Source organism: Dreissena polymorpha, chromosome 7, assembly GCF_020536995.1.
Source record: "Dreissena polymorpha isolate Duluth1 chromosome 7, UMN_Dpol_1.0, whole genome shotgun sequence".
Classification (NCBI taxonomy): Eukaryota; Metazoa; Mollusca; class Bivalvia; order Myida; family Dreissenidae; genus Dreissena; species Dreissena polymorpha.
In genome coordinates this window covers 74,999,321-75,014,320 of record NC_068361.1, presented here as the reverse complement: position 1 = coordinate 75,014,320, position 15,000 = coordinate 74,999,321, and the positions used below count along the sequence as shown (strand labels likewise).

The 15,000-nt window shown below is 39.2% G+C and overlaps 1 protein-coding gene across 2 annotated transcripts in view; it reads left to right on the top strand.

Annotated features, from left to right (window-relative positions):
• The window catches only part of LOC127837041 (apical junction component 1 homolog), a 223,371-nt gene that overhangs the window by 64,157 nt on the left and 144,214 nt on the right, over nt 1–15,000 (top strand). The window lies entirely within an intron of this gene.

Sequence of the window (15,000 nt, the reverse complement as noted above, 5' to 3'; positions counted from 1 at the left end):
TGGTGCGTCGCGTATGTCGTATGGTTCGTCGCGTAGATTGGCATGAGGCGACTATCAAACGGCATTCAATGTGTCACTAACAAGATACCGTTAAAGGTGCAATATGCGTTTTATTCGAATTGTCGTGTTTTAGTTGATATTATGAGTTTTATACAAAAATATACATTGTTTCAAATTGTGACAAATTCGAGTGTCTTGATCGAGATCCAACGCGTACAATAAAAATGCTTTATGTGCCTTTTTTTCCCGTTGCATCACAATGCTCCAAATTTTCAAACTCCTCAATTCCCGGCCATTCTCCAGGGACGAATTACTCTGACCCTCACGCCGCAGACTAAGCCTATGCTAAAGTATTTCATCAACATTCTTAAGGTCATATTCGCAAGTTCGCAGTTGTGGGGAATTCGTTTCCCCAGAGCCACGATTTCAACCTTATTCGGGCCAATTCCGGTCAGGAATCTCCTCCTCTCGCCCGCGCTCGGAAATTCTCCTTTTGACGGGTTGTTGTATGCAGCAGCGGATCCACTATCGTCGCCATTTTCAAATTCATTCGGAATGCCTCTGATGTCGCGGGCCAAACGAACGAAATTTGGAATTCTAATTTCATCGTCGTCGTCGGTATTCAGCCAGTTTGTAAACGCGTCGCCTGTTGCTATCGTCAGACCGTTTCCGGCGGGCGCGTTTGCCACTGAAATGCAAGCGTCAAATAATGCAGACTCGCATCAAGTCACCATAAACATCATCAGCAGCAGCCAACTCGTCATCATCGCAACTGTCATCATCAGCGTCGGCTAAATCATCGTAATTAACGATTTTTATCATTATCATCAATATTAAGGCATTCGCGCAGTCTGGTCAGGAGCTGTGCTGTCTGCTTTTACCCATTTATGCCTAGTGGACTCTCTCATCCTTCTAAATTGGATAAATTTATTTCCAAAATTAGGGATATTTAGTATATTTATTTATATACTTAGAATATTTCTTACATACATTTCTTTAAGCAAACAGCGCAGACTCTGATGAGACGCCGCATCATGCCCAGGCCTTTTTTCTAGACGCTAGGCATAAATGGGTTAAAGTCATGCACGATCCCGCGGTCCTATTAGAAGAAAGGTTAGCTCCTGTTCAGACTAAGCGGAGGCATATGCTGGGCTTGAGCTACGCTCTCCACATAATTATGCCATAAGACCCATGTTCGCATGACGCGGGCCAATGTCAGTGTATCATCGTGAAACTCAATAAACCATAAGCAGAGAAAATCAAAATAAATCTCACCGTATCCCGCCTCAACCGTTGGAATAGGAAGCGCATGGACAACGCATCTTGATACGAGCAGACCCACCAGCGACAGGCCCCTTGTATCCATCATTATGAAACGCATCGTCTCCGCGATGCGTCTGTTCGCTGGAACCTGTTATACTTCTGATCTCCTCTAGAGCTGTGTTAAGTGCACTGTCATAAGAAAAAATAAATTTTTCAGAAGGCCACAACGCGTCTGTTCGCTGAAACCTATTATAATTCTTATCTCTTGTAGAGCTGTGTTAAGTGCACTGTAATAAGCAAAAGAATATTTTGAGCGTCGCTCCTGGAAAACGGTGCTCAGTGCATGTGAGTTCGCCGTGACGTAATGGATAAGTTGTCCGCCAAGCGGTCGGGAGGTCTTGGGTTCGATCCCCACTCGGGGAGCATCCTCTTCCCCAAAAACACCAAGTACTGGTTATAGGCCCAGGAAATGGACTCGATAGCATTTCTATAAGCCTGAGGCTTTCGATGCAATCGAGCTGAAATAAATAGGTTTAAACTAAATCAAACAAATGCATGTGAGTAAAGTCTCGTTCCAGCCTAGCTTGTGCAGTCTGCACAAGCTTATCAGGGACAACACTTTACGCCTAGACTGGATTTTTGTTTAGACTTCCTTGATACGAAATACCATAATAGCGGAAATTGTTGTCACTATTAAGCCCGTGCTGACGTCACAGATTAATCTGGAACGACACTTCACGCACGTGCATTAAGCCCCGTTTCCCAACGCGCGGCTTATTTGTAGTGGCTTGAGGAACTTGAATGATACGCAGTGTTGATTATCGTCCGCATTTTGTGCGTTCTGGTTTTGAAATGGTTGAGATTTGCAGAAAATAAGAAAAGTAACGGTGCCCCTTGCGTGTCATCGTGCACTGATTAAAAAAGTGTACGGATCATTGATTAACGAAGGACAAATGTGTAATTATGACATTTATATATTTAACTTGTAAGAACTTGCGCCAAGCTATAGACAGCTGAATGATCGGACGATCTTTATTATACTGTAGAACTTCCTTCAAATTATAGACTGCATACTGATGGGACGATCTTAAACATTCCATGGATGTATATAATAAAGCTGGGGAAAACACGCTACCGGTAAATTACGATTTTGAATGCTGTTTGTATAGTTTTACTATATACAAACGTTCTTGGTAAATGTATTTCATAAAGGTTACAGTATACTTAATAGTTTTGGTGTTCAATGCTATACCCTCTAAAAATGGAACGCCATTTATTTTAAGACACAATTCTCTGTATGGGCACTTGCCATGACTTTATTTTCGAATATTTCTGTGTGCATGTGGTAGGGAAAACATTGTGGCATACTACAAATTCGCTGTTTTGCTTTTAGGTTGGAGACTACATGAGACTTTGACAGTTGGCGGAAAACCATCATAAACTGGAGAGAAGCCGGTAAAAAGATGGCATTAAAACAGTGACCGTTGATTCGCGTCGAGTTCTCTCTTACATACCACATGACCTATCTTTGTTATTGTTTAAGTCAATGCGGCTTGGATTTCTCCTCAAGAAAAGGTATGGTTATGAGGGTGTCTAGGCGCAAAACTTTGACTTTATTTTTTGTTAAAGTTATAGCTTTCACATTAAATTTGTGAAGGAAATATTTTAGTATATTGTGAACTTAATTGAAAAAATCATCGTCAAACACAATTTTTCTGCAATCCATCACGTAAACTGTTAACTTCCATTTAAAAAACAAACACACAAGAAATATCTTTTAAAAATATATTCGGCGTTATTTGTTATAAGAGTTAGCAGCGAACATGTATACATAAGGAAATAATTTAAGAACTAAAATATTTTTGTCCGCCGTATAATAATATTGTTATGTTATTGATTGCATATATACATTTTTTAGTTAATACAATGAAGACTTGAAAACTATGTCGCTTACATGTGCTTATATAATTTATGTTGACCATCCATGTTGGTATGAAACAAAAACAAAAGAAAGAAAGGAATTATTCTTCACATACACATCTCATACATATAGACATGCGAGAATGAACGACACGTATTTGCGCTTTTAATTATAATGCCTTCCTCGTTACAAAGTATACTTATCTTCTCCAGTAGTTTATAACGGTGCGAATATACGGCATTTACCGGTATGTTGTTTAAAACAAAATCAAATAATCATACTTAATTGATACATGAATGATTTTCTTTTAGTTTGTGTATATCTTTATACCAGACTGTGCTATCAGCATATATACAATATTCTGTAGCGCAAAAATACTCGAGTACATTGTGACTGTAACGTCCATAGTACAATCAGCAAACAAACTGGCGATCATTAAAATTCATATTTGTCAAAGATGGAAACGAGCAGTATGTTTAAGTGCGATTGTTTGTCAAACTTTGTAATTCACATTATTGACATAGTCTATGTATGTCATACCTGATACTCGCACTGGCTATTCGACATAAAGACAATTAAATAACTCTCACTTACCGTCTCTGTATTAATATTCAGTTTTCCCAGAGTTTTTATGTATTTATCTAAAAACATGCAATGAGTTCAGTGATGATTTCTGTTCCGGAGAAATGAAAATGCCATATTTATATCTCACTAGCTCTTTTATCGACCAATCATAGACGGTATTGCTTCTTCTTTATCAAACGTATTAGATTTGCACCAACTCATTGCTCTATTAGCGGGTCATAGAAAACAACACAATCGTTTAACCAAGCAATATTGAAACGACGCAAGTGTAAATTAATCTTCACGCGATGGTCAAGACAGTAGCGGTTTGTCCTTTTGCTGTAATTACTTTTCCACGCCCGCATCAAAACTGTGAGATTGTTCGTTCTTGCTGAATTATACACGTGGTGACAAATAATACTAATACACATGTATCATAACAATGTTGTTCTTAGCAACTTATAAATAGAATATGATAAATGCTAGCAGTGTTACACTAATTTAAAACATGTGGGTGGACATGCACACATTTATTCTGTTCTGTTCATTAACCTTCTGGGACTGTGACCGAGGAAGCGTTCACACCCATGGCAGTTCATCGACGCGGATTGTTCTAATTTATATTGTATTTGTAATATCTAGCTTAAGTGAACGTTATCAATGCGTGGAATTATTTCGATAATACATTAAAATAACCCTACTGAATGTTGTGTGTTCCCAACAGTCTAATGACGTGCGTATTTGATAGTACAGATACATTATATTTATTCAAAACGAATACTAAATTCGATTGTTTCTAACGACTCAGTCGTTTGTGGTTGGTCTAGATTTTGAAAATAAAGTTTGAGGTCCGGTTAATGATCTATAGCGATATAATGATGTGTATTCTGTAAAGTTTGAGGTCCGGTTAATGGTCTATAGCGATATGATAATTTGAATTCTGTTAAGTTTGAGGTCCGGTTCATGGTCTATAGCGATATGATAATGTGAATTCTGTAAAGTTTGACGTACGGGTCATGGTCTATAGCGATATAATAATGTATATTCTGTAAAGTATTAGGTCCGGTTAATGATCTATAGCGATATGATAATGTGTATTCTGTAAAGTTTTAGGTCCGGTTAATGATCTATAGCGATATGATAATGTGAATTCTGTAAAGTTTGACGTACGGTTAATGATCTTTAGCGATATCATAATTTGAATTCTGTAAAGTTTGAGGTCCGGTTAATGATCTATAGCGATAATGTGAATTCTGTAAAGTTCGAGGTCCGGTTAATGATCTATAGCGATATGATAATGTGAATTCTGTACATTCGAGGTCCGGTTAATGATCTATAGCGATATCATAATGTGTATTCTGTAAAGTTTGAGGTCCGGTCAAAATTAGGAAATAAGCACAATGCGTAACAACAGTTTCAAAGGAACATAAAATGATTTACTTAATTATACCCCCACCTCCATCAACGGCTCGTAGTAGTTCAGTAGCAGTGAAGGTCTATCCCTCTGTCCGTAGACACAAATTTGTCCTGGGACGTTCGGCCACACGTATTGAGCATCAGGCTATTAAGTTGTCCATTAGCTCTTGTTATCATCTGATGATATAAATTACAAATGTTTTGCCTCTTTTTTATTTTAGACATTCTATAAAATAATGTCCTGTGCGTATTCTTGTATTCGAAATTTTGTCCAGAACATACCTCAAAAGCTATTCCACAAGTTACCAGTTTCATGTGACATATCAATAATTTAAAATGCGCGTAAATTTATCAAAAAAGCTTTTGTTAATAAAAATGTGACTCTCAATAAATTGTTCAATTAATCAACTTGAAACTTATCAGGTATGTAGATCTCATGAGGAGGAAGTGCAGTGCTTAGGAACCGTTACTTTTGCTCCCTGTATTTTATAGTAATGGGCGTAAAACTAAAAGAGGTGTGAACTTTATTTGTAGAAATATCTAAAAGTGGTAAATATTCTCTGCTCTTAAACAATAATCGTGATGCTATACGTCTAGAGTAACCTGTTACTGTGCGCACTAAAACTGTGTCTGGGACTTATCTTGACACTAAAACAGGTATCAACTTGAAACTTAAACGGTATGTAGATCTTTTTCCGAGGATGCGAATACCACAAGATCTAAAACTCTTGTTTCATATGTGTTTTAGTAAATCCCTTGATATAATTCTGTTTTTAAATTTCGTGCACAGAACATTTGTTTACATATCAAGAGGTATCAACTTTGAACTTAATAAGTCGGTGAATCAGGAGAAGTACAGTGCATAGAAACCATAACCCCTGCTTTCATAATTTCACAGTTATTGTCCTTGTGAATGTTTGGTCTGAAATGTTGTCCATGGCATACCTTGACTGTAATATGATTTATACAGATTTAACTTTATATGAATGAAGCATGCATTGTTGGGAAACCAGTTCTCAAAACTGAATGGTCAATTCCCTCTGCCAAAGTGGCATACTAAGGGTATTTCAGACACGAATTATTTGAATGGCCCGCCTGTGGAAAGCTCCATGCAGCTGTCGAGTACACATGCGTACGTCCGCCATTTATGGCTTATCATAAAAAGTTTACATAACTTTACACCAATGTTCACCGTGTTGAGACAGGGTGTCGCATGGTGTAAACCCTTGTTCCTATCCCTACGGTCAGGGTCATATGTAGGGGTTCAAAGGTCGAATTTCAGCGGAATACGGTTTTACGGACTGTAGCTTTTTCATTCAAAGGAAATTGTTCAATTCACTTGCAACAAATTGTCACCAATCGGTAGCAATGTGTTGAAAAGCCTGTGTCAGTCGTTTTAATGTTAAGGTTATTCTTGAATGTGTGTACGGAAATTGTGTGCATGAAACAGCTTTTTTTCAGGTCGTATCATCAGTTTGAATCGGCAATTTTAAATAAATATAACTAACAGATTCAAGCATACATGTAGCGTGTAATACCTCTGGCTCGTGTCCCAAAATCAAGGTAATTCTATATATGTTTTTAACAACTATGGATGGCTTTCTTTTCAAGGTTGCACACGTTGCGTATAGGCATCTGGTTCTTTATTCTCGTGTTTATCGATCAACACTACTTTACATGTTCTGTGACATTGAAAGGGGAATTATGTTCTGTGACATTGAAAGGGGAATTGGTGTCCTATGGACAGGTTAATATTTGTAAGATTTCTTGTCAGGAAAATTGTTTTCTTTATTTCACTGTTTAGTTGAGCTAGAAGTAAGTTGCGCAAAAATGATCGACTAAACATTAGAGAATTACAGTGAAATATCGTGAATCGGACACAGTTCTACACTTAAAGACTATGTGTGGGAAGTAAACCTATTGAGTCTATTTAGCAAGATTAGTACATATGTTAAAACATACATCCCATTTAGCCTATTTAACAGCATTTTCAGCCTATTTAGCAAGTTTATATATATATATATATATATATATATATATATATATATATATATATATATATATATATATATATATATATATATATATATATATATATATATATATATATACATATATATAGGTAAAACATATATCATATTGTAATACCCTGTATAACTGTTTATCCGAGTACTATACATGTCCGAAATATGTACACTTAATATATATATATATATATATATATATATATATATATATATATATATATATATATATATATATATATATATATATATATATATATATATATATATATATATATACATATATATAGGTAAAACATATATCATATTGTAATACCCTGTATAACTGTTTATCCGAGTACTATACATGTCCGAAATATGTACACTTAAGAATGCCTTACCTGTTTAACTTTAATAATCCAACTTGTCCTTGTTGATATCTAGTTTAACAAACCTTATCAAATGTTTGTTAAAACCAGTTAACGCTTTCTCCATTATTGAATCACCATTATTTGTAATTTAAATCGCAAGCTTTGAATCGAATGCGGGTTGAATGTTACAATAAGTAGTGCCATTTGCAATGTCGAAGGTCATGCAATTTTATTCTACTCTGATAATTTATCTCCTTTCAAGGAAATGTGTTTTCTCAATGTTTATGTGTAGTATTATGACTTGTTAACTGTTTTATTGTTACAATGTTACTTATACAGCTAGTGGTCCTCTCAGATATTAATGCTGGTGGGGAACTATTTAAAGTATTTCCGCGCAATGCTTTCGCATTGCTTTCACTGTGTTTAAGACAAAATATTATCATAATGCTTGAGAAATGTTGTGAAAGCATTGTTTAGTGATGCATAATATTTTCTGAGCTTTTAATTCATGTGATGCTTTCTTGTAAGACTTGCAATGCTGTTTATGCAAATGTTGTTACTGATGATAAAACCATTTTACGCAGTTAAATACTTTCATGAAATTCTGGTTCTGATTGGTCGCCAGCAACGCCCAGCCTCAGCAACTGCCTATAAAAAGAGCTGTTGGTTGTGATGAAGTCAGTCGTTACTTGGTTCATTCAGTCGTTATACTTGGCTCGTAACTTAAGTGAAGAACCTTTTCCAAAGATGTCAAAAGCCAACAACAAAGGTATTAACTAAAATATACGACTCACACTTACACTATCATATCTTAAATAAGACTACATCTTTACCTTATTTAACTTACGTTTAAAACCTTCATTGAACTAAACTGTAAACAATAGCTAAAGAGTGACGACTGGTTCCATCCCCTATTATATCTGCTAAGTACTAAAATGACCTTCTTGTTGTGCAACTTACCAAACATAGTGCTGTTTGTTATGGTACGAGTTATGATACTGCTCTAAATTCAACTGCAGAAACCAGAAACTGACTTATTTTATCTTTTTAATGCGTTGTGGTTAAGAAAGTTCATAAAATGCAACATAACTGATACCGCTCGGCTTACAATATTAAGCCTATTTTACAGCACTTTCAGCATATTTAAATTATTTAGCAAGTTTAGCACAAAGGTTAAACATACATTTTAATAAGTCCATTTGGCCTATTGTACAGCCTATTTAACAAGTTTAGTACAAAGGTTAAAACATGCATCATATTTAGCCTATTGTACAGCCTATTTAGCAAGTTTAGTACCTGGGTGTAAACATACATCCTATTTCGTCTATTAACAGCATATTTAGCCTACCGATATTTATCAAGTTAAGTTCGTAGGTTTAAACATGCATCCTATTTAGCCTATTTAACAGTTTTTTTTAACCTATTTAGCAAGTTTAGTACGTAGGTTAAAAAATACCTCCGATCAAGCTCATATTTGCCCATTAGCATCCGTTTGAACCTATTGTGCCTTTATTATTAATATTTGAAATAAGCTGAAATATACGTCCAATTTAGCATATGTGTATCCTATTTAGCAGCCAGATAAGCCTATTTTGCCTAATTAGCAAGTATATTTAATGAAAGATGTAAGAATCATCAAAATTATCATATAAAGTAGCATATTAAACGTAATAGGCCTACTTAGCAAGTTTATTTAATAGGTTGAAACATGCATCATGTTTACTCTGTTAAGCCTATTTACCAGGCTACATGTATTTAGCCTATTTAGTCAGTTTATTAAAAAGAAAATCAACATCATATTCAGTCGTTAAAAATTATTTATTTATTAAGCAAATTTAGACTTATTAGCAAGTATATTAAATACGATCAAATATACAGCCTATTTATACAACTATTTACAAGCCGTATGCGTCATTATCCGGTTAGCGGGTATGCCCCTTTAAGGGTCCCTTTCGGACGAACAAGAGTTTCCGGAAACGACCCTATGCATGCTGACAAGCCGCCGACTGCCTGTCAGGCTAAACTAGTTTCGGTCGGGTTTTAATAAGCGTCGGCCGTGTATGCATCCTACTTAGCCTATTTCTCGTATGCCTCATTTTCCAGTGAGCTGGTATGCCCCTTTCGACCAAACAAGAGTTATGCCCCGGAAGCAACCTAGTGCACGCTGACCTGCAGTCGACTTCCTGTCGGGCTGACCTAGTTTCGGCCGGGACATTTAAATAGGATTAGATTTATTTGCAGCTCATTAAGCGTATTACGCGTCATTGTGCCTGTGAGTGGGTATGCGCCTTTAGGTCCCCTTTCATACGAACTAGAGTTATCCCCCGGAAACGACCTTGTGAACGCTGACCAGCCGTCGACTGCCTATCGTGATTAACTAGTTTCGACCGGGACTTTTTATAAGGGTCGACCATGCATGCACCCTATTTAGCTTATTTCTCGTATGCCTTATTTTCAAGTGAGCGGGTATGCCACTTTAAGGGCCCCTTTCGGCCAAATAAGAGTTATCCCCAGGAAGCGACCAAGTGCACACCGACCTGCCGTTGACTGCCTGTCGGGCTGACCTAGTTTCGGCCGGGGCTTTTAATAAGGATCGAACTCAGGTGCTGCCTATTTAGCAAATTACGCGTCATTTTGCCTGTGAGTGTATATGCCCCTTTAAGGGCCCCTTTTGGACGAATAAGAATTATCCCCTGGATGCGACCTAGTGCTAGCTGTCTAGCCGACGACTGCCTATCAGGCAGAACTAGTTTCCACTATAACTTTTAATTAGGGTCGGACGTACATGCAGCCTATTTAGCATATTTCTTGTTTGCGTCATTTCCCAGTGAGCGCGTATGCTCCTTTAAGGGCCCTTTTCGACCAAACAAGAGTTATCCCCCGGAAGCGACTTAGTGCACGCTGCACTGTTGTCGACTGCCTGTCGAGCTCAACTATCTTCGGCTGGGACTTTTAATTATGGTTGGAGTCAAATAGGCCTTTTAAGCGTACTACTCGTACACTTCTTTTTCTAGTGAGTGGGTATGCACCTGTAAGGGCCTCCTTTCGGACAAACAAGAATAAAACCTCAGAAAGTACCTAGTGAAAGCTCACCTCCCTTCGACTGCCTGTCGGAATGAACTAGTTTCGGCCGCGACTTTTAATTAGGGTCGGCCGTGCATGCAGCCTTTTTAGCATTTTTCTCGTATTCAGTCATTTTCCAGTGAGCGGTTATGCCCCTTTTAGAGCTCCTTTCAACCAAACAAGAGTTATCGCCCGGAAGCGACCTAGTGCATGCTGACCTGCCGTCGACTGCCTGTCGAGCTGACCTAATCTCGGCCGGGGCTTTTAATTAGGGTCGGAGTCAGTTGCAGCCTATTTAACGTATTACGCGTCATTTTGCCTGTTAGTGGGTATACCCCTTTAAGGGCCCCTTTCGGGCGAACAAGAGTTATCCCCCGGATGCAACCAAGTGCAAGCTAATCTGCCGCCGACTGCCTATCGGGCACAACTAGTTTCGACCGGGACTTTTCATAAAGGTCGGTCATGCATGCAGCCTATTTAGCCTATTTCTTGTATACGTCATTTTTCCTGTGAGTGGGTATACCCCTTTGAGGACTCCTTTCGGCAAAATAATAGCTATCCCCCGGAAGCGACATAGTGCACGCTGATCTGCCGTCGACTTCCTGTCGGACCGACCTAGTTTTGAAAGGGACTTTAAATTAGAGTCGGAGTCAGTTCCAGCCTATTAAGCGTAGTACGCGTCATTTTGGATGTGAGTGGGAATACCTCTTTAAGGGCCTCTTTCGGCCGATCATGAGTAATTCCTTTGAAGCGACCTTGTGCATTCTGACCAGCCGTCGACTGGCTATCGGGCTGAACTAGTTTCGGTATCCCCCGGAAGCGGCCTTGTGCACGCTTAGATATCGTCAACTGGCTGTCGGGTTTACCTAGTTTCGGCCGGGACTTTTAATTAGGGACGGAGTCAAGATAAGCTTACTAAATGTATTACACGACATTTTGCTTGTAACTTGGTATGTTTCTTTAAGGTCCTCTCCCGGACGATTAAGAGTTTTCCCCGGGAAGCGACATTGTACACGCTGACCAGCCGTTGACAATCTATCGGGCTGAACTATTTTCGGCCTGGACTTTGAATAAAGGTCGGCATTGCATGCAGCCTATTTTTCGTATGCGTCATTTTCCAGTGAGCGGGAATGCCCCTTTAATGGCCCCTAATGGTATAACAAGTGTTATCCCCCGGAAGCGACCTAGTACATGCTGATCTGCTTTGGACTCCTTATATGGCTAACATAGTTTCGACCGGGATTATTAATAAGGGTCGGACTCAGGGGAAGCCTATGAAGCGTATTACACGTCATTTGCCTGTGAATGGGTATATCCGTTTAAGGGCCCCTTTCGGACGAAACAATAGTTATCCTCTGGAAGCGATCAGCGGTCGACTGTTTATCGTGCTGAACTAGTTTCGGACGGGACTTTTTAATTAGGGTCGGCCGTGCATGCAGCCTTTTAAACCTGTTTCTCGTATGATTCATTTTCAAGTGAGTGGGTATATCCCTTTAAGGGCCCCTTTTAGCCCAATAAAAGTTATCGCCCGGAAGCGACCTAGTGCAAGCTGATCTACTTTCGACTGCATGTCGGGCTGGCCTAGTTTCGGCCGGGACTTTTAATTAGGGTCGGAGTCAGGTGCAGTCTATAAAACGTGTTACGCGTCATTTTGCCTGTTAGAGGGTATGTCCCTTTAAGGGCCCCTTTCGGACGAACAAGAGTTATCCCCCGGATGCGACCTAGTGCAAGCTAATCTGCCGCCGACTGCCTATCTGGCAGAACTACTTTCGGCCGGAACTTCGCAAAGTTAGGTCGTGTATGCAGCCTAATGAGCCTTTATCTCGTATACGTCATTTGACATGGAGTGGGTATGCCTCTTTAAGGGCCCCTTATGGCCAAATAAGAGCTATCCCCCGGAAGCGACCTAGTGCACGCTCACCAGCCGTCGACTGCCTATCGTGCTGACCTAGTTTCGGCCGGGACTTTTAATTAGGGTCGGGTGCAGGTGAAGCCTGTTCAGCGTTTTAAGCGTCACTTGGCCTCTAAGTGGGTATGCCCCTTTAAGGGACCCTTTCGGACGAACAAGAGTTATCCCCCAAAGCGTCCTAGTAAAAGCTAACCAGTCGTCGACTGACTATCGGGCTGAACTACTTTTGGCCGGGAATTTTAATAAGGGTCGGTCGTTCATGAACGATATTTGTCTATTTCTCGCATGCGTCATTTTCCAGTGAGTGGGTATATCCCTTTAAGGGCCCCTTTCGGCCAAAAAAGAGTTATTCCCCGAAAGCAATCTAGTGCACGCTGATCTGCCGTCGAGTGCCTGTCGGTCTAACCTAGTTATGGCCGGGACTTTTAATTAGGGTCGGAGTCAAGTGCAGCCTATTTAACGTTTTACGCGTCATTTTGCTCTAAGTGGGTATGCCCCTTTAAGGACCCCTTTCGGACAAACAAGAGTTATGCCCCGGAAGCGACCTTGCGCATGATGACTAGCTTTCGACTAGCAGTTGAGCTGACCTAGTTTCGGTCGGGATGTTTAATTAAGATCGGACTGAGGTGCAGCCTATTTACAGTATTACGCGTCATTTTATCTTTGATTGGGTATGCCCCTTTATTGGGCCCTTTCGACCGATAAAGAATATCCCAGAGAAGCGACCAAATGCAAGCTGACCAGCTCTCGACTGTCTATCGGGCTGAACTAGTTTCGGCCGGGACTTTTGTTAAGGGTCGGCCGTGCATGCAGCCTATTAAGCTTATTAAGCTTCTTTTTGTTTGAGAGGGTATGCCCCTTTCAGGGTCCTTTTCGGCCAATTAAGAGTTATCCCCCGGAAGCGACCTAGAGCACGCTGAATTTTCGTCATCTGCCTGTCGGGCTGAACTAGTTTGAGACCGGGAATTTAATTAGGGTCGGAGTCATGTGCAGCTTACTAAGCTTATTACGCGTCATTAAGCCTGTAAGAGGGTATATCTCTTTAAAGCGGGTATATACGATCTCTTTAAAGCGGGTATATACGATTTTGTCAATAATAGTGAATTTATATAAAATGTGTAAAAAACTTATTATATATATATATTTTCAATATGAATTAAATAAAAGTTAAGAAGAACATGTGTCCTTAAAATGCGAAATAAGCCAGATATTTAATTCTTAAATTGAATTTCTACTACTACTATTACTACTACTACTACTACGACTACTACTACTACTACTTCTACTACTACTACTACTACGACACTACTACGACTACTACTACGACTACTACTACGACTACGACGACTACTACGACTACGACTACGACTACGACTACGACGACGACGACTACTACTACTACTACGATTATACTACTACTACTACTTCTACTACTACTACAAACGACTACTACGACTACGACGACTACTACGACTACTACGACTACGACGACGACTACGACGACTACGACTACTACTACTACTACTACGACTCTACTACTACGACTACTACGACGACTACTACTACTACTTCGACTATAACTACTACTACTACGACTACTACTACTACTACACTGCTACTACTACTACTACTACTACTACTACTCTACTACTACTACTACTACTACTACTACTATTACTACTACTACTACTACTACTACTACTACTACGGCTGCTGCTGCTGCTGTTGCTGCTGCTGCTGCTGCTGCTGCTACACCAACAACAACAACAACGACTACTACGACGACGACTACGACTTACGACGACTACGACTACTACTACGGCGACGACGACGACGACTACTACTACGACTACTACTACGACTACTGACTACTACTACTACTACTACTACTACTACTACTACTACTACTACTACTACTACTACTACTACTACTACTACTACTACTACTACTACTACTACTACTACTACTACTACTACTACTACTACTACTACTTCTACTACTACCAATACTACTACTACTACTACTACTACTACTACTACTACTACTACTGCTACTACTACTACTACTACTTCTACTACTACTACTACTACTACTACTACTACTACTACTACTGCTGCTGCTGCTATTACAAGTAAACTGATTATTTCACTACTGCTACATTATGAATACAACAAATCGGTGACTTGTGATCAGTAAACATAAGTTTAATGGATATGTCATTTCATAAAACAAGGTATGCTGTAGTTTTACGCTGAAATTTATAACTACCTGTGTTTATTCTGCCATAACAGTTTAAAGTTTAAAGTACAGTTTAAAGCTGTATGTCATTTCGGAATATCATGTTAATCTGTGGCTTGGTAGTTGTTGTTTAAGTTGATTGGATTGTTAACAGCAAATACATGCGAGCAGTGCATTTCAATACTATTATTGTACTAAACACAGAAATAAATGTAACAAACACAGGTGTTGTAGCTTACAAATTCAATTGA